The sequence below is a fragment of the Neofelis nebulosa genome, chromosome 13 (genome assembly GCF_028018385.1).
Source record: "Neofelis nebulosa isolate mNeoNeb1 chromosome 13, mNeoNeb1.pri, whole genome shotgun sequence".
Taxonomy (NCBI): Eukaryota; Metazoa; Chordata; class Mammalia; order Carnivora; family Felidae; genus Neofelis; species Neofelis nebulosa.
In genome coordinates, this window is record NC_080794.1 from 21,133,492 (window position 1) to 21,152,665 (window position 19,174).

The window sequence follows — 19,174 nt, forward strand, 5'->3', positions numbered from 1 at the left end:
CTTAAGTTTCAGTGCATGTTTTCTATGGCAAATATGCCACCTCTTATAGTTCAGATATTTGTGCCCAGGGCACACCTGAAGGGACTCTGGACAGCATGTTTACCAAAATGCTGATGGGTATGAAATTTACTTTGTCTAAGACCACTGTAAATGACACATACAAAAATATAAGTTGGAGTGAAGGCGGTTTGCATTTTCAAATTGTAAGGATACCCACAGATTGTTCTGAGCATGTTAAAACCCTCAATAGAAGGAAACAGGAGAGGAAGAAACAGCAAGAGCAATGATTCCACATTGAGGAGATCCACAAAGAATGAGGCAAGGTAGGAGACTTCCAAGTGGAGTGTGGTGTCATCCTCCTTGATTTATTCCAGGAACACATTGGAAAAGCCCTATGGTTCTCACCCTTAAGCACGCTTAGCTTCTAAAGTTACCACAAAGAGATGCCAGCTGGAAAATAGGGAATCCCATAGACTCGGTGGTAAAGGTTTTGCATTTGGGAAAAAAACAAAAAAAACAGCAGACAGGCCATACTTCACACAAACCAGAGACAATGACAGGAGTGTGTCCTGTACAGAAAGATGTGGCGGTCCGTAAAGACTTAGAACTGAAAATGGCCACAGTATTTACTTTGTGCTTCTTGGTTGTTTTGGCAGAGCCAGTGTCGATGTCACTCTTGGTTGTGACACCTACTTCTGGACCTGCAAAAAGCTCTAGAAGGAATGGAGGTTTATTCTGACTTGAGTAGACTGTTTGGAGGTCAAAAACAAAACAAAAATCCCTCCCCTCATACTTCCGTCAACTTAAACTCTTTGTCCCAGTGAGATCCCAAATTACATGCACAGGGTGTCCCACATGCCTCCGGTGATACCCAAAAAGAACTTGAAGAACCATCCCTCATAACTTGATGAAGACTCCTAAAAGCCCTGATTCAGATGTATTCATCACTCATAGAACAACTATGGATGGCTGTGAGCACAACTAGATGGACGTACGTTACATTGTGCCTCATGCCTCACAGATCCCAGCAAGTGGACTGTGTACAGGGCATTTCTGCTGAAGCGCTATGTCTGCTTTTCTGCATACGGCCCCATTCCTTTTCCACAAGAGATGCCTGTACCAACCCATGGTGGGGGAAAGGACAAAGATGAGATCCTGAGCAACTTGAGGAATATGGTAATGGCAGCAGACACATTCCCCTTGCATCACAATGGTCTGTGGTACCGCCTCTGCACCTTGGCCCAAGACCTAACAGCAACAAAATAAGGTGAGCGTGTTTTAGAGTCAAATCCTAGTGCTTAGATCATCTTACCAAGTGTTGCAGGTGGAGGGGTTCCGGGTGGCCTCAGGGCCACTAAGGTTCAGGAGGTGGACGTGCCTAGTAGTCCATGGGGGCGGGGCATGTCTAGGGTAGGGCATGCAGAATCATCCAGTTAACGGAGGAGGTCCCCAGGATCCAGACTGCCCTGCAGAACAGAAGTGACAGCTACATCCATATGCCAGACAAGAGAACCAATACCAAAAGCAGCTGTAACCCAGAGAAGAAGGCGTCAGCACCTGCCACCTCTCTACCACCAGGATCCAAGAGAGTAGCATCAGTACCTGAAAAGTCTGTCCCTGCCACTGGATACCACCTACAGCTTGGGGTAGTAGATGCAAGAGGTTAACCTATTGCCACCACACATCATTGCCCATGTCTGCGGAAGTAAAATGGCAAGGGTCCTGTCCTAGAGGGTTAACAGAAGTAATTACAGATTAATGAAGTAGCATTCTCCCGACAGGCAGCCATCGATGTCCAGGTTCACCCTGCATCCCTCCTCTACGGCGACTCCAGATGCTCTGCTTTTGCTATATTAAGAACACCAAAAAAAATGATTGGGAATAAACGACTCATATTCTGCTCATGGAATCACAGCCACTCCTGGCAAAACGTTCTGCAGCCGGACCCTCACTGTGCCTCCTCTGGTCCTTTCCCTGAGAAAGGAGTCTTCCCTCTTGAAGTGTTGTCAAAGGCCTACGAGACCTCTGGGGAGTGGAGGATGCCTGGAATCTTGCAGGGGAATGAGAGTCTTCTGTGAAGAACGAGTTACTTGTGGTGAATGTCTACAAAGTTCAGATGTGTTCATCTTAATTCATAGGGAATTCTGACTTTAAGCATACTAAAGGACACAGAGTAGTTATGTGCAACGGAAAAAAAGAGGGAGAAATTCACATAACAGATTTCATGCAAGTGTTTTGGTATAAAACTGGTATGTGTCATGAGATTACACCAGCTCTAACAGTGACTGGGGACACAACCAGAAACTGCTCATAGAAACACAACTGAAGGACACAGTGTGCAAATTGTTTTTTACCTAAGGTATAGCTGGAGGATTCCAGACAAGTCATTTACCAACAAAGACAGAAAGGTGATGACATTGGCTTTCTCTATGACCACTCTAAATGGCACAGGGCACATAATAAAAAGTTGGAGTCATGATGTCGTTTCTAACCGGTTCATCTCCTAGCCAGAATCAAGAAAGGAAGACACAGCAGCCACACTGTTCCCACAGAGGTGAGGTCTGGAAGGGATCACCCAGGCCGGGAGACCTCTGTTTGGAGTGTGCAGTCATCCTCCTCTCATTATTTCCTGAAACTCATGGAAAAACCTTAAGGTACTCAGTCTCTGAGCGCTTTTGGCTTCTAAACTTACCACAGAAAGCTGACAGACTAAAAATTGAGAAGCCTGTGGGCTCCTGGGTTATGAGTGTGCATTTGGAAAAGAAAGAACAAACAGACATATCACACAACACGCAAAATGAGACAAGGCCGGGGGAGCATGCTGTACATAAAGATGAGGGTTTCCCAAAAGAGTTACAACTGAGAATGGCCCTGGCATTTACCTTGTCCTTGTATGCATTCTTGGTACAGTCAGAGCCGCTGTAACCCACAAAGGTTTCAGCAGTTTCTCGATCTACTAAAGACCCTAGAAGGGACAGAGGTTTATTCTGCTTTTAGAGGACTGTGCGGAATGAAAACAATCCCTCAACTCATTCCTCAAATATCTTAAACTTTTCCCTGTGGTCAGGTCCCCAAGGATAAGGGGGAGAACCGTCCCCTCACCTTGATAAAGACCTCATGGTGCCCTAGTTCATGTAGTTTCATAATTAATCACATAACTGTGGACAGGCCAGGCAAACTAGCAATTTAGAATTCACCAGTAAAACAGTTTTCTCAGTATACATCATGGGAAATCACGATTCCATTACAGATCAAGAATTAATCTGAGGATGCTTGGATTCAGCATCCAACTCTTAATTTTGGCTCAGGTCACGATCTCACAGCTTGTGAATTCAAGCCCAGCATTGGGTTCCTCACTGACAGTGTGGCGCCTGCTTGGCATTCTGTCTATGCGTCTCTCAAAATAAATAAAATTAACAAAAAAGAATAACATTGAGAATACTGGTTTGGTGTATATCCTCAATGAGTCCTCAAGAAGGGTGCATTTCTTCAGGCTTCAGGCAAATTGTTCAATCTCCCAGCTTATCTACAAGCTGCCTTCCACATAAGAGCAGTTAGTATATAAGGAAAGACTAATTTGACACTATCGAGAAAAGGAAAACTGTCAGAAGTTAGCAGTGAAGCTGCAGAGTTGCACTGATACCATCAGAGGACTAAGCTAAGCTTTATGGAACTTGAAATGAGGGATGTAGGGCTACAGTTCCCAAAACAAACAAAAAGAAAGACTGTTAAAACTAGTGAATAAATGACCTTCTCCTCAAATAAACTAAAGTCTTCGTATTGTGTCCGGGTGGGAAGAAGGTTTCCAGGCTATTCAGACACCGGGATGGTAGAGGAGGTGGGAGGGTCACTGTCAGAGGAGGGGCATGAGTTCCACCAGTCACAGGGACAAGTGCCTCACTGTCTGCGACACCAGAAGAGAACGCCCCTCTGTCACCCCTTCAGACCACCTGCCGTCCTGACTGCTTGTGATTCTTTCCAGACCACACGATGATCACACACAGGAACAGGCTGCACAGCAGAAATTAGACTGCGGCACATCACAACGTGCTCCTTACCTCTCCGTGGAGGGTTCTTGCAGTGATTGGTTTCTGCCTCATGTATCCCTCAGGCAGCCTCTTTGCTTCCATCCCGTCCAGTCTTGGATACAGAAAAATAATGGACTTCTAGAAGAGTTGCAACACCGCGTCGTCTACTAGACAACAAACAGTGCAGGCGTCATCCCTGGAAACACCCATAAAAACGCAAGTCAAATGACCACACCTGTATTTCAAGTAAGCGACCTCCCTGCCCTGCTCCGCCATCTCCCTGTCCCAGATCTGAGTCTTGATCTGGGGGAGAAAAAACACATCCACCTTCAGTCGGAAGGTGGTGCCACACTGTGCACCAAAGAAAGAGGAGGAAACAAGAAAACACTTACCTAGTTGTCCTGAGCATTCTTCTCATGAACTGCAAGCTGAAAAAGCCAACAATGAAAGGCCCGTGGTCAGGGATTCCAAGGGCCACTACACTCACCCGCGTGAGGCACTAAGGGTTCGGTATGTCAGGCAGAACTCAGGTTACCTGGTATCTAAAGGGGAGCACTGCCTGCTGCAGCTGTTCCCGTGTTTGTTCAATTTGTTGCCTGTGAGTTACAATTGCTCTTGTCAGATAAGGCCCGATATTGGGTATGATTTTAAATAAGCTGCCCACGTTCCCAACAACCTCATATTTGTCCCAGGATACAATTTATTCTTACGCATGAAACACTTTGCACATGATTATCAATGACCAGTAGGATCAAAGCTATTGTTACATCTTTTCCTTACTCATTATTCCATGCCTGTAGGGTTCAGAGTTCATAGAATTCCTTCCCATTTTCAATCTTTCTCTAACTCATCATGTGACAAGTGTCTTTTATCATAAAGATCTATTCTTCTATAACTTATATCCTTACCATGTTTCCCAGGGTTGCAAAGATGAGGGCCATGAAATGGCACTACCACGTTGATGGGTATGATTCATTGTATGACACACTGCTTTCCTACATATGATGACAATTGACACCACCTCCGAGGAATGTTAGCATGGACAAAGTTTCCACACAGTCTGGCCACTACTTGAGATCTGCAAATGTTTAGAAACTTAATTGTTTTATTCTTTCTAAACTTACCTTTTTTTATCTGTTAATACTCTATGCATATGTTGACTTTAAACACTGCACAAAGATTAAAAACCAAAAAATGAACAGCGGTTTCATGAGCTGCTGGTAATTACTAGCTGAACTCACTTGTACTTGTTTATTTCTTCTGTAGCTATTTTCTTTTTTTTCCTAATGTTTATTTTTGAGACAGAGAGAGAGTGAGCACATGCATGAGCGGGGGAGGGACAGAGAGAGATGTAACAGAATCTGAAACAGGCTCCAGGCTCTGATCTGTCAGCACAGAGCCTGACACGGGGCTCGAACTCCCGGACTGTGAAATTATGACCTGAGCTGAAGTTGGACGCTTAAACGACTGAGCCACCCGGGCGCCCCTTCTGTATCTATTTTCAAATTTTACCTGCAGCTGCCAGCTGATTCTTCTTTGCCACCAGTTCACAGTGTCATTTTCAGCTTCCTATGATGGGAAAGATACATACACAGTCAGGAACAAGGTCCAGAGGTTCTCCCTTTTTACCTCCCAGCACTCTTGAAGTCCTATGCAAATATCCCTTCCCCCACTTCTCCCATAAATGCACAGACTGACAACCCAATCAGAGAAATGAAGTGAACACCCCATTTAAGTTCAAGAAAATTCAACTTCTGTCTGCTGCCACGTCTCTACTATTGGAACTGTCTTTCTAGTTCTCGTTTCCTCTCCTTTATCATAAAGTCATCAAATAACATTGTACTTTGTGCCTTCCCAGAGTTGGTCTTTTGTTTGAGATGGTGAAGACTCATTTCATCAGTGAGTGAAAAACCATATCTGACCAACTGTACCCATTAGGATGAAGCAGGGGATCATCACTAGTCTTACACCTCCATGGGGAGCCCTGATTCTCAGTCCAAAAGTTGTACCATGACACAGGCAATCACCTGAAAGACGACCTTCCAGAATATGGTTTCACTAACATTGCAGCTCACTCCCAGACATCGCTAGAGTTCAGGACTGCAACCCCTGCCTCCACCTTCAAAAGGCCAATCTTAGAACAACATCATCTCCTGACGTACAACATGATATGAACTGTCACACAGTCTGGGATTACTTCCAGGAAAGAGGTTTCAGGTGGAAAACTCTCAGCTTCATGGAGCCAAATCTACTTTAACAAGACTCATTCCATTGATAATGAAGGCAGCAAAAGGCAATGCTTGGCAAGGCTGGGTTGCTGTGTTACCCTCAGACTATTTTCTTTGTGGTGTTGATTGAGATGGTTTCAACTTGACACTTGATGTACTCAAGAATCACATGCAAAATTGAAAATCTCTTAGAAAATGACACAAAAGCACTAGACAGAGAAAGGCACATGCATTTCCTTCTGGCCTCTCAGGCAGTCCTTCGGCAAATGCTTGCTGGAGTGGTTGTAATGGAGTGGCTCTGTTGTAAGGGGTTGAAGATAGACAGGTGGTCAGGGTGCTGCACCCACTCACAGAAAGTGCTTACGAGTTAACAAAACCAAGATGCCAGTGAGACAGAGCAAGCCCTAACCCCAGCTGTGGGAAGGACAAATATAAGGTGAGTCTCCAGGGAAATAGACTTCATTTTCCAACAGGAGTGAGGGACTCTAAAGTCCCGCATCTCCTCCTGAGAACAAAAGGAAATACTGTACAAAGGAGGAAACATGTTACCGAATGCACCAAGTGTCTGACAACCCCACAAAGACACACAAGACCAAGATGGAGAAGAAGGAAGCCCAGGACAAAGCCAGCCTGGCAGTTGGACCCAAACTCCCTAGGACTCATCATTGAGGTGGGGGGCATACATTTGAATGGCAAAGAAGCTGAACAAGTTTATGGGCACAGACTTAGAAGTAAACAAGTGTAGTTCAGGGGCGGCCAGCAAAGATGAGCCCTAGTGAAGCTGCGGGCTTTGGCCAAGACTCAGAAGAGTTACACTTAAAAAATCAGGGGACAGGAAACAACTTGACTTTCTTAGGGATTGGGCCTGCAGTGAACAATCTCACTGGCAGAATGGATGCAGGGATCCAGTACTGCTGGTACCCCTACCCACTTTCCAGAAAGCAACTTCCATTGTTTCTGCAGCAAGATATTTCATTTTTTTTCCCCACACATTTTTGACCCATGTCTGGTCCTGAAGAAAAATGACCTAATTGCTGGGTGACAAAACAGTGTGATGCGATTGAAACCTGTAGGACAGTGTAGGTGGATCCAGAGTGGATCCAGGTATTAAAGTTATTAATGATGGTACCTTCCCTCTTCCACCCCCAAAACATGACACAACGTGTGGCAAGCACTTAGGACAGAAAGGAAAATGCAGGTTACATTACAGAAAGCAAGGTAGGAAGGGAAGGTCCAATACTACTGAATGCATTGGGCAAAAATACTCTGGACCCAGTTCCAAAAGAAATACAATTATCTCTACTGGCTGCCATGTTCTCCCATACAATCCGGTCCTTGTGACAGTTCTCACATGATCATCATACTTTTCTAAAATTTTTTTAACGTTTATGCATTTTTTGATACAGACAGAGTGCGAGTTGGGTAGGGCCAGAGGAAGATATAGAATGCAAAGCAAGCTCCAGGCTCTGAACTGTCAACACAGAGCCCGACATGGGGCTTGAACTCATGGACCGTGAGATCATGACCTGAGCCGAATTTGGACGTTCAACCGACTGAGCCACCCAAGCGCCCCCATGTTACTTTTTTGTAGGCACTTTTCTTTGTTCATAGAATTCTTCCAGGTTATGTGCTTTCTCCTTCAGCTGTTTGACTTTTGCTTCCTTTGTGGCTTTCAAAGACCTCAATGCATCACACTTGTCTTCCAGGGCGTTTTTATTTTCTGGAAAAAAAGAAAAAGGTGTTTTCTTGATAAACGTGCACATGACCTGAGTCTTGATTTTGGTGAGACAGAAAAAAGGCAAGAACCACGAAGGCATGAAAGTATTCTTTCCCTTACCAATGCAAAGTCATTGCCATCATATGGGGATTTCTCCCCAACAGAAAATATAACTTCTAGTTGACAGTTATTGGACCTGAAGGCTCTTAGCTCTACATCCTTGAATTCAACATTTGCATCTTGTGGTTAAGACAGATATGAGGAAAGACTTTCACGGAAAACTGATCACACAATAATTTGTGCCTCACACAGCAAGATCGTGCATTAGAATCAACAAACACCTTGAGGCATGAATATAACTAGAAGACAAAGATGATGGAAAATAGTTCATGTCTAACAACTCATGGCTTTCTTAGTGGTACACGTATGTATGTATGTATGTATGTATGTATGTATGTATGTATGCATGCATGTTTATCCCCCATTCACGTTGAAAATTTACTATTCAGCATTCAGAGAGAAAGAGACTATTGAGCACCTGGGTGGCTCAGTCAGTTGAGCATCAGATTCTTGATTTTGGGTCAGGTCATGATTGTAGGATCATGTGACCCAGACCTGTGTTGGGCTCCACACTGAGTGTGAATCCTGCTTAAGATTCTCTCTCTTTCCCTCTGCCCCTCTCCCCCACTTGCATGCCCCCTCACTAAAATTTAAAAAAAATCATAAAGCATAATTTAAACATATTTTTTAAAGGGAAAGGATTATACACTTTGGCTATCACCCTTTCTCTCTCAACTATATTTGGGTATTTTCTACATATCTTGGAGGGCAAAGTTGAATGATGTGATAATTACCTACTTGTGAAAATAAAAGATAACTCCTAGTCCTTGAAATAGCAAATCTCATCTTGGCGGTCCTACTAAAATTCCAACTCATTGGTCAGAAAGAGTTTTGGCTCCCAGAGGCCCATTGTCCACTGTGGTAAATGGCAGGCAAATATGCTGTGCTCACTTCACCCAATGAACAAAAACCCTCCAAAGCCAAATTACGGTAAAACTCAGCAGCCAACTCTTAACCACTTCCTGATTCTTCACATTTCTTTCTCTCTCTCTCTGAGTTTGCAAGGTAGCAAGTGCACTTTGAACGGTGTCATTTAAAATTTCATTAAAGTGGGTGCCTGGGAGGCTCATTCAGTTAAGCATCTGACTTGAGCTCAGGTCGTCATCTCATGGTTTGTGAGTTGGAGCCCTGTGTCGGACTCTGTGCTGACAGCTCAGAGCCTGAGGCCTGCTTCGGATTCTTTGTCTCCCTCTCTCTCTGCCCCTCCCCCGCTCATGCTCTGTCTCTCTCTCTAAAATAAGTAAACATAAATAATTTTATGTTTACTTGTACTCAACAAGTACAAAAAGATAGAGATCAAACCGTGCACAGTTTCAGACCCCAATGCTATGAAACTCGAAATCAACCACCAGAAAAAATTTGGAAAGATAACAAATACTTGTAGAATAAAGAACATCCTACTGAACAATGAATAGTGGAATGCAAGCTGCTGCAGCCACTCTGGAAAACAGTACGGAGGCTCCTCAAAAACCTAAAAAGAGAACTATCCTACGACACAGCAATTGCAATACTAGGCATTTATCTAAGGGACACAGGTGTGCTGTTTTGAAGGGACACATGCACCCCCATGATTATAGCACCACTATCAACAATAGCCAAAGTATGGAAAAAGCCCAAATGTCCATCGATGGATGAATGGATATAGACGTACATACACACACACACACACGGTATGTATATGTGTGTGTGCGTGCGTGTGTGTGTGTATACACATACATACATACACACACCCTGGAATATTACTTAGCCATCAAAAAGAATAAAATCTTGCCATTTGAAACTACATGGATGGAGAGCCTCCTGGGACCTAACACTAACCGTAAACATAACCCTAACCATAACCCTCACCCTACACTTAACCCTATCTAGCACATGAAAAGTAAACCGGATCCACAGCCGCACATGTGCCCTCATTTCAGACCTCCATGGAATTAACAACATTGGTGTCGCTTCAGCCTTACCAACTTCCCTGTACCGAACACTTACCCTAGCTAAGTGTCTATCCCCATGGAGACCCAATTCCAAAGTCTGACAACAGCACGCACACGGGTTCGAGAATCGGTGCAACAATACCCGGAATTGAACATGGAACATCACCACCATTTCTTTTGCAAGGTGTGATTGCAGCTGCACGACAGGATTCCTGAGGCCTATTCCAAGGGTGGCCCAAACATCTCTCTGGTCTCTCATCTTATGAACTGATACTGACCGGCAGGCTCCCTTATGTACTCCACTCAGCCCTTCGGGGAGACAACTGCACTGTTGTGGGTTCAGTGCCTGGAGCCTCCTGGGACCTAAAACTAACCCTACCCATAACCCTAAACATAACCCTCAACTTACAGCTAACCCTATCTCTAATTGAACCCTATACTTGACCCCCACCTGCTCTAGGGCCCTCAACACAGCCCTCGAGGGAGATCATTAGACTGGAGTCGCTTCAGCCCTGTCGACTTCCTTGGACTGAACCCTAACCCTAGCTAAGGCTTTCTCCCCATGGGGACGCAATTCTAAAATCTGACAACAGCACCCACAAGGATTCGAGAATCGGTTAAAAAATACTCAGCATGGAACATGGAACATAACCATGTCATTTCAAAAGCACGACTGCAGTTGCACAAGAGGATTCCTGAGGCCTACCCGAAGGGTGGCCCATACATATGCCTGGCCTTGGAACCCAAAGACTAATCCTGACAGACACCCTCCCTTGTGTCCTACACTCAGCCCTTCGGGGATACAATTGTTCTGCTGTGCGTTCAGTGCCTGGAGCTTGATGGGTTAGGACCTAACCCTAACCCTAATCATAACCCTAATCGTAAACTTCAACCTACACCCAACCCTATCTCTAACCCAAACACTACACTTGACCTGCACACTCGCATGGACACTCAATTCAGCCCTCCAGCGAGATCACGACACTGGAGTCTCTTCGTCCATGGCCACACCGCTGGAACGAACTCTAACCCTAGCTCTGGCTCTGTATGCATTGGGACCCAATTCCAATGTCTGACAACAGCTCTCACACTGGTTCAAGAATTCGTCCAGAAATAGTTGGCATGGAACTTGGAACATCACCATGTCACTTCCAAAGTGCAACTGCAGCTGCACGGGAGGAATCCTGAGGCCTACCCAAAGGGTGGCCCATACATTTGTTTGGTCTTGGAACCCAAATAGGAAGAGTGACGGGCACCCTCCCTTGTGTACTACACTCAGCTCTTCAGGTTGACACCTGCTCTGTTTGGGGTCAGTGTCTGGAGTCTCGTGGGACCTAAACTTAAACCTAACAGTACCCCTAACCATAAATATCACCCTACACCGAACCCTATCTATCTCATTAAGTCTACACCAGACCCACAGCTGCGCATGTGCCCTGACTTCAGAGCTCCATGGAATTCACAACACTGGAGTTGCTTTGGCCCTGGTGACATTCCTGGACCAAACCCTAAACCTATATAAGTGTCTCTCCCATGGGGAAACAAGTCCAAAATCTGACAATAGCACACACAAGGTTCGAAAACAGGTGTAGAAATACTTGGCATGGAACATATATCATCACCATGTTATTTCCAAACCATAACCCTAACTGTAAACCTAACTGTACCCCTAACAATTACCCTCACCCTACACCTACCCCTATATCTAACCCTACCCTACATTGAACCACACCCTCGCATGTGCCCTCAATTCAGCCCTCGCGGGAGATCACGAAAAGGGAGTTGCTTCAGGACTGGCAACTTCCCTGGACCAAACCCTAATGCTAGCTAAGGCTCGGGGACCCAATTCCAAAGTCTGACAACAGTACACAAATGGGCTCGAGAATCAGTGCAGAAATCCTTGGCATGGAACGTGGAACATCACCATGTCATTTCCAAAGCGCGACTGCAGCTGCACGAGAAGCTTCCTGAGTCCTACACGAAGGGTGACACATACATTTCTCTGGCTTTGGAAGACAAAGGCTAATCCTGACCGGCACCCTCCCTTGTGTACTCCACTCAGCCCCTCGGGTTAACACCAGCTCTGCTATGGGATCAGTGTCTGGTGTCTTCTGAGACCTAAAACTAACCCTAATCCTAAATATAATCCTTACCCAACACCTATCAACCCTATCAACCTCAATAAGCTACACCAGACCCATAGCCACGCACATACCCTCACTTCAGCCCCCCATGGAATTGACAAAACTGCTATGGCTTCTGCCATGCTGACCCCCCTGGACCGAAACCTAACCCTAACTGAGGCTCTGTCCCCATGGGGACCCAATTCCAAAGTCTGACAAGAGCACGCACATAGGTTCGAGTATCAGTGCAGAAATACTTGACATGGAACGTGGAACATCACTATGTCATTTTCAAGGCAGAACTGCAGCTGAACGAGAGGGTTCCTGAGGCCTATATGAAGCTTGCCCAATATTTGTTTGGCATTGGAAACCAAAGACTAATCCTGACTGACACCTTCCTTTGTGTACTCCACTCAGCCCATCGGGGAGACAACTGCTCTGCGGTGGGGTCAGTGCCTAGAGACTCCTGGGACCTAACCCTAGCCCTAACGTAACCCTAACCATAACCCTCACCCTACACCTAACCCTAACATTAACCCAAATCCTACACTTGACCCGAACTGTCGCATGGGCCCTCAATTCAGTCCTCGAGGAAGATCACGAAACTGGAGTCGATTCACTCCTGCTGACTTCCCTAGACCTAACACAAACCCTAGGTAAGGGTCTCTCCGCGTCAGAACCCAATTCCAAGTCTGACAACAGTATGCACACGGTTTCGAGAATCTGTACACAAATACTCGACATGGAATGTGGAACATCACTATCTCATTTCAAGCGCGACTGCAGCTGCACGAGACGAATCCTGAGGCCTACCTGAAGGGTGACCCTTACATTTGTCTGGCCTTGGAACCCAAAGACTAGTCCTGACTGACACCCTCCCTTGGGGTCACCACTCACCCCTTCGTGGAGACAACACCACTGTTGTGGGTTCAGTGCCTAGAGCCTCCTGAGACCTAACCCTAACCCTAATCATAACCCTAAACACAAGCTTCACCCTACACCTAACCCTATCTAGCACACTAACTCTAAACCAGATTCACAGCCCATATGTGCCCTCACTTCAGCCCTCCATGGAATTCAAAACACTGGTGTCGCTTCGGACTTGGCGACTTCCCTATACTGAACCCTGACCCTAGCTAAGTGTCTATCCCCATGGGGACTCATTTACAAAGTCTGACATCAGCACGTACATGGGATCGAGAATCGGTGCATAAATACTAGGCATGAAACATGGAACATCACCATGTCATATGCAAAGCACGACAGCAGCTGCACGAGAAGAATCCTGAGGCCTAACCGAAGGGTGGGCCATATGTTTGTCTGGCTTTGGAACCCAAAGATTAATGCTAACGAAAACCCTCCCTTCTGTACTGCACTCAGGCCTTCAGGAAGACAACTGCTTTGCTGTAGAGTCACTGCCTTCACTCACCTGGGACCTAACCCTAACGGTGAACCGAGACATAACCCTCACCCTAAACCTAACTGTATCTAGCACACTAACTCTGCAGCAGACTCACAGCCACACATCAGCCCTCCATTGAATTCACAACAGTGGTGTTGTTTCAGCCTGGCGACAACCCTGGATGGAACCATACCCTAGCTAAGGCTCTTACCCATGGGCACCCAAAACCAAAGTCTGACAACACCACACGCCTGGGGTCCAGAAGCAGTGCAGGATCATTCCGGATAGAACCTGGAACCTCAGCATGTTGTTTCTCAGGCCCGGCTGCAGCTTTCCGAAAGGATTGCTGAGGCCTACACGATCAATGGTCCATACACTTGTCTGGAATTGGAAAGGAAATACTAAAAATGACCAGCATCCTCCCATGTGCCCTCAACCCAGCCCTTCGGGGAGACAACTGCACTGCTGTGGACTCAGTGCCAGAGGCTTCCTGGGACCTAACACTATTCCTAACCAGAACCCTCAACCAAAACCTAATGCTACACTTGACCCGCACTGTCACATGGGCCCTCACTTCAGCCCTCGAGGAAGATCACGAGACTTGAGTCGCTTTGCATCTGGGGACATCCCTGGACCGAACCCTAACCCTAGCTAGGGCTCTCTCCCCATGGGGACCCACCAACGTCTCGCAACAGCATGTGCTTGGGGGCCAGAAGCGATGTAGGATCATTCGGCATAGAAACTGGAACATCACCGAGTCATTTCCAAGGCCTGAGTACAGGTGCACAAGAGAATTCCTGAGTCCTAACTGATGAGTGGTCCATAGAATTGTATGGTCTGGGACCCAAAGACTAATCCTGAGCGGCACCCTCCCTTGTGCCCTCAACTCAGCCTTTCAAGGAGACAACTGCTCTGCTGTGGGTTCAGTGTAGGGAGAATCCTGGGACCTAACCCTAACCCTAACCAGAACCCTCAACAGAAACCTAACGGTATCTCGAACCCAAACCCATGACTCACACCGTTGCATGGACCCTCAATTCAGCCATTGAGGGAGATCACGAGACTGGAGTCGCTTCGGCCCTGGTGTTGTCTCTGGACCGAACCTTAACACTAGTTAAGGCTCTCTCCCCATAAGGACCCAATACCAAAGTGACAACACCACGCACCTATGGTCCAGAAGCAGTGCAGGATCACTCAGCATAGAATCTGGAACATCACCATGTCATTTCCAAGGCCCGGTGGCAGCTGTCCAAGAGTATTCCTGAGGCCTACTCGAACACTGGCCCACAGTGTTGTCTGGCCTTGGAATCCAAAGACTCATCCTGAGGGCACCCTCCCTTGTGCACTCAATTCAGCCCTTCGGGGAGTCAATTGCACTGCTGTGGCTTCAGCGCCTGGAGCCTGTTGGGACCTAACGTTAACAAGAACTCTCAAGCAAAACCTAACCCTAACTCGAAAACTAACCCTACATTGAGCACACCGTCACATTGTCTCTCACTTCAGCCCTTGAGGGAGATCACAAGACTGGAGTGGCTTTGGCCCTGGCGATGTCCCTAGACCGAAACCTATCACAAGCTAAGATTCTTTCCCAGTGGGGACCTCATACCAAAGTCTGACAACACCAAGCGACTGGGGTGCAGAAATGGTGCCGGATCATTCAACATATACTCTGGATCATCACCATGTCGTTTCCAAAACCCGGCTGCAGCTATCTGAGAGGAATCCTGACGCCTACCCAACAAGTGGCCCATAGAGATATCTGGAATAGGAACCCAAAGACTAATCCTGACCAGCACCCTCCCTTGAGCCCTCAGCTCAGCCCATTGGGTAGACAACCACACTGCTGTAGGTTCAGTGCCTGGAGCCTATTGGGACCTAACCATAACCCTAACCCTAACCCCAACCAGAACCGCCAACCAAAACCTAACCTAGTCTCGAACCCTAACCGTACACTTGACCCATACCATCACCTAGGCCCTCACTTCAGCCCTCGAGGAAGATCACGAGACGGGAGTTGCTTCAGCTCTGGTGACGTCCCTGGACCAAACCCTAACCCTAGCTAAGGCTCTCTTTCCATGGGGACCGAATACCAAAATCTGACAACACCACGCGCCTGGGGTCCAGAAGCGGTGCAGGATCACTCCACATAGAACCTGGAACATCACCATGTCATTTCCAAGGCTGGGATTCAGGTGCTCGAAAGTATTCCTGAGGCCTAACCGACCAGTGGCCCATAGAATTGTCTGGCCTTGGAACCCAAAGACAAATCCTGACCGGCACCCTCCCTTGTGCCCTCAACTCAGCCCTTCAGGGAGACAAGTGCACTGCTATGTGTTTAGCGCCTTGAACCTCCTGGGAACAAACCCCGAACCCTACTTCTAACCCTAATCGGAAACCTCAACTGAAACCGAACCTAACTCGAACCCAAACCCTACAATTGCTCCGCATCGTCATATTGGCCCTCACTTCAGACCTCAAGGGAGATGACAAGACTGGTTTCACTTGGAGCTGGAAACGTCACTGGACCGAACCCTAACCCTAGCTAAGGCTGTCTCGCTATTAGACCCAATAACAACATATGAAAACACCACATGCCTAGGGAACACAAGCGGTGCAGCATCACTCCTCATAGGACACATAATATACTATGTCCTTTTGAAGGACCAGTTGGAGCTCCAGAGAGATTTCCAGAGGCCTACCTGACTGTTGGCCCATACAGTTGTCTAGCCTTGGAACTCAAAGACTAATCCTAATCGGCACCCTCCATTGTTCCTTCAAATTAGACTTTCAGGGAAACAACTGCACTGCTCTGGTTTCAGCGACTAGATCTCCTGGAACATATCCCTAAACCTATGCCTAAACCTAACAGAACCCTCACCCGAATTCTAACACTATCTCAACCCTAACCCTACAGTTGAGAAGCAACGTCGCATGGGTCCGCAATTCAGCCCTAGAGGGAGATCACGAAACTAGAGTCGCTTACGCCCTGGCGGCGTCCGTGTAACAAACCATAACCCTAGTTAAGGCTCTCTACCCATGCAGACCCAATAACAAAGTATGACAAAACCACGCCCTAGGTACAAGAGTGGTGCAGGATCACTTGGCTTAGAACCTGGAACATCACCATGTCGTTTCCAAAGGCTGGCTGCAGCTGCCCGAGAATATTCCTGAGGCCTGATAGAACATTCTCCCATACAGTTGTCTGGATTGGAACCAAAAGACTAATCCTGACAGGAAACTGACCTTGGAACCTCTAATCAGCCCTTTGGGGAGACAACTGCAATGCTGTGGGATCAGTCCCTGCAATGTGCTAGGACCTATACCTAACTACTATTCCTAACCCTAACCCAAACACAAACCCTAACCTGAATCATAGCCCTAAATCCTATCCCTAACACAAACCATGGCACTGAACTACCCTAACCCGAACCGCAACAATGATACTAACCCTAAACCCTACACCGAAACGCTGAACCCTAAACCCCAAATCCTAATCCAAATCCTAACTGTAACCATAAACGTAAACCCTAGACCTGAACACTAAACTCTAACCCTAATCCGTAAACCATAAATCCTAAACACTAACCCTAAACCAAACACTGACCCTGACCATAACCCTAAAACCTAACCACTAACACGTAACCACGAAAACCTAAAACCTACCCCAAAACCTAAAACCTAAACTCTAAACAATAAAACTTAATTCCTAACCCCTATCCCCTGACCCTGACACTACCCTGACCGTGACCCTAACCCTGAAGCTAATGCTGATACTAACACTAACACCTAAGCCCTACCCTAACACTAACCATCACCCCAACCCTAGCCCCAAAACCCTAAACCTAACCTTCACCCTAATCCTAACATTTAAATCTAACCATCTAATCCTAATCCTCACCCTAACCCCGAACCGCTAACCCTAACCCCTAACCCTAACCCCATGGAAAGTCCTTCATCACCAGTCATGGACTATGAACTACCCCCCCCCCATCCTCTGCCTCCTCTATTTGGGTAGATAAACTGAAGTGGTTAGGGATTTCTAAAGCATATTCATCTCCTTCGTGAAACACTTTGTGGGAAAAATGTAGAGATGGTTGTTAGGGCTTGGCAATTCAACTACGAAACTGCCTGAGGACTTTGTAACATATCTCAAGTTTCTCAGGACATATGTTCAATGGACTGTATCATTTCCCCGTAATGAGGTCAGCTTTAGGTTTCTCCTGTCAAAAAGAAAGAGGATTTTTACACAGACAGATGTATCGGGTGTACTGGTGCATATTTTACAGACACAATGTTTTGAGTTCTGTGAAGAATGAGATGCATCACTAAGTGTAGGTGCCTTAGGTGTCCTGTGTGAAATGGGGCACATGCATTATATGACACAGACCTTGTGGTCACCATAATGGAAGCACCAGTGAAGGAGTGGGAGAAACTTGAATCACACAGGAATAGAAAATTGAGAAATTAGAGGACAGTAAGCAGAGTTTGAGGAAGTGCAGAGGGGAGGGTACTGGGTTCAGTGAGATGCAGTTGCAGGCCATTCCTGACCACAGCCTGAGCAGGGAGCATGAGTTCCACACGGAGCTACTATGTGGGATCACTCTCATTGCACAATGCAAGGTTCCTCTCCAAAATGTCATATTTGTCAAAGTGCACCCAGGTGATCATCTAAAAAGGTTGTTGTCTCCCTGCGTTGTCTGAAGGTTCTGGATATTTATGGGTGAAAAAATGCCCTGGATATAAGGGAAATTTAACTTGGTCTTAAGGAAATGCTTGTCTGCCTAAGTTCATATCCTTCAGTGAGACTAAAAGTGAAGACAGGATCTAGATCAGCTGAGTGCCTGCATTGGCCTTTAGCCTGGGTAAACCTACAATTCAGGGATGCCCAGATGCCACCCCTGCTGGACCCCTGACATAACCTGACTACAGCTTTCCATCTATCTCCTTAAACTTCTTTCACAATATCCCGAGGGTTTCCCTGTGTTCCTGTTATCTCAGCCAGAACACCAATTCTCAGTGGGACCTACACAGAGCCTGAGATGGGTTATCTGTGAAAGAGGGGTAATATTTGTTTCTAAGGACATAATGAAAAGAAGACATTGAATACAGAATGCATCTGCAAAATGTCTGGGAAATGTCCACTCACCCTTCTCACAGTTTCAATTAAGATATCTCCACACAAATGATCATCAAAAAAAGATGGTCACAGAAGTTCATTAAACTAAGACGGTTAATGCCTCAGCCCAGGGATTGGGGATCGCCACTTTAAAGAAGACAACGGCACACTTATTCTATTAAGATTCAGGCCTTACCAGGCAAAGAAAGAAAAAGATAATTACGAGAATGTGTATATCAGAGTTCTACATCTGAGATCTGAAGACAATCATATTCCATTACATATAGAATTGCAGATGCATCCACACACTAAAGTGTTCATCTGAGGCCACAGATTAAGTACCGAAGAGGGAATGCATATAGGAAAACATAAGACCATAGGGAAATAACCCCAAATCTCGTAAATCTCACTGTCTTATACGACAACTATTTTGAAATTTGAAGAGGACTGTGTGAGGTGGCAGAGTATGGTGATTATATATCTTAAAAATGTGTCAGATCTGCCCACAT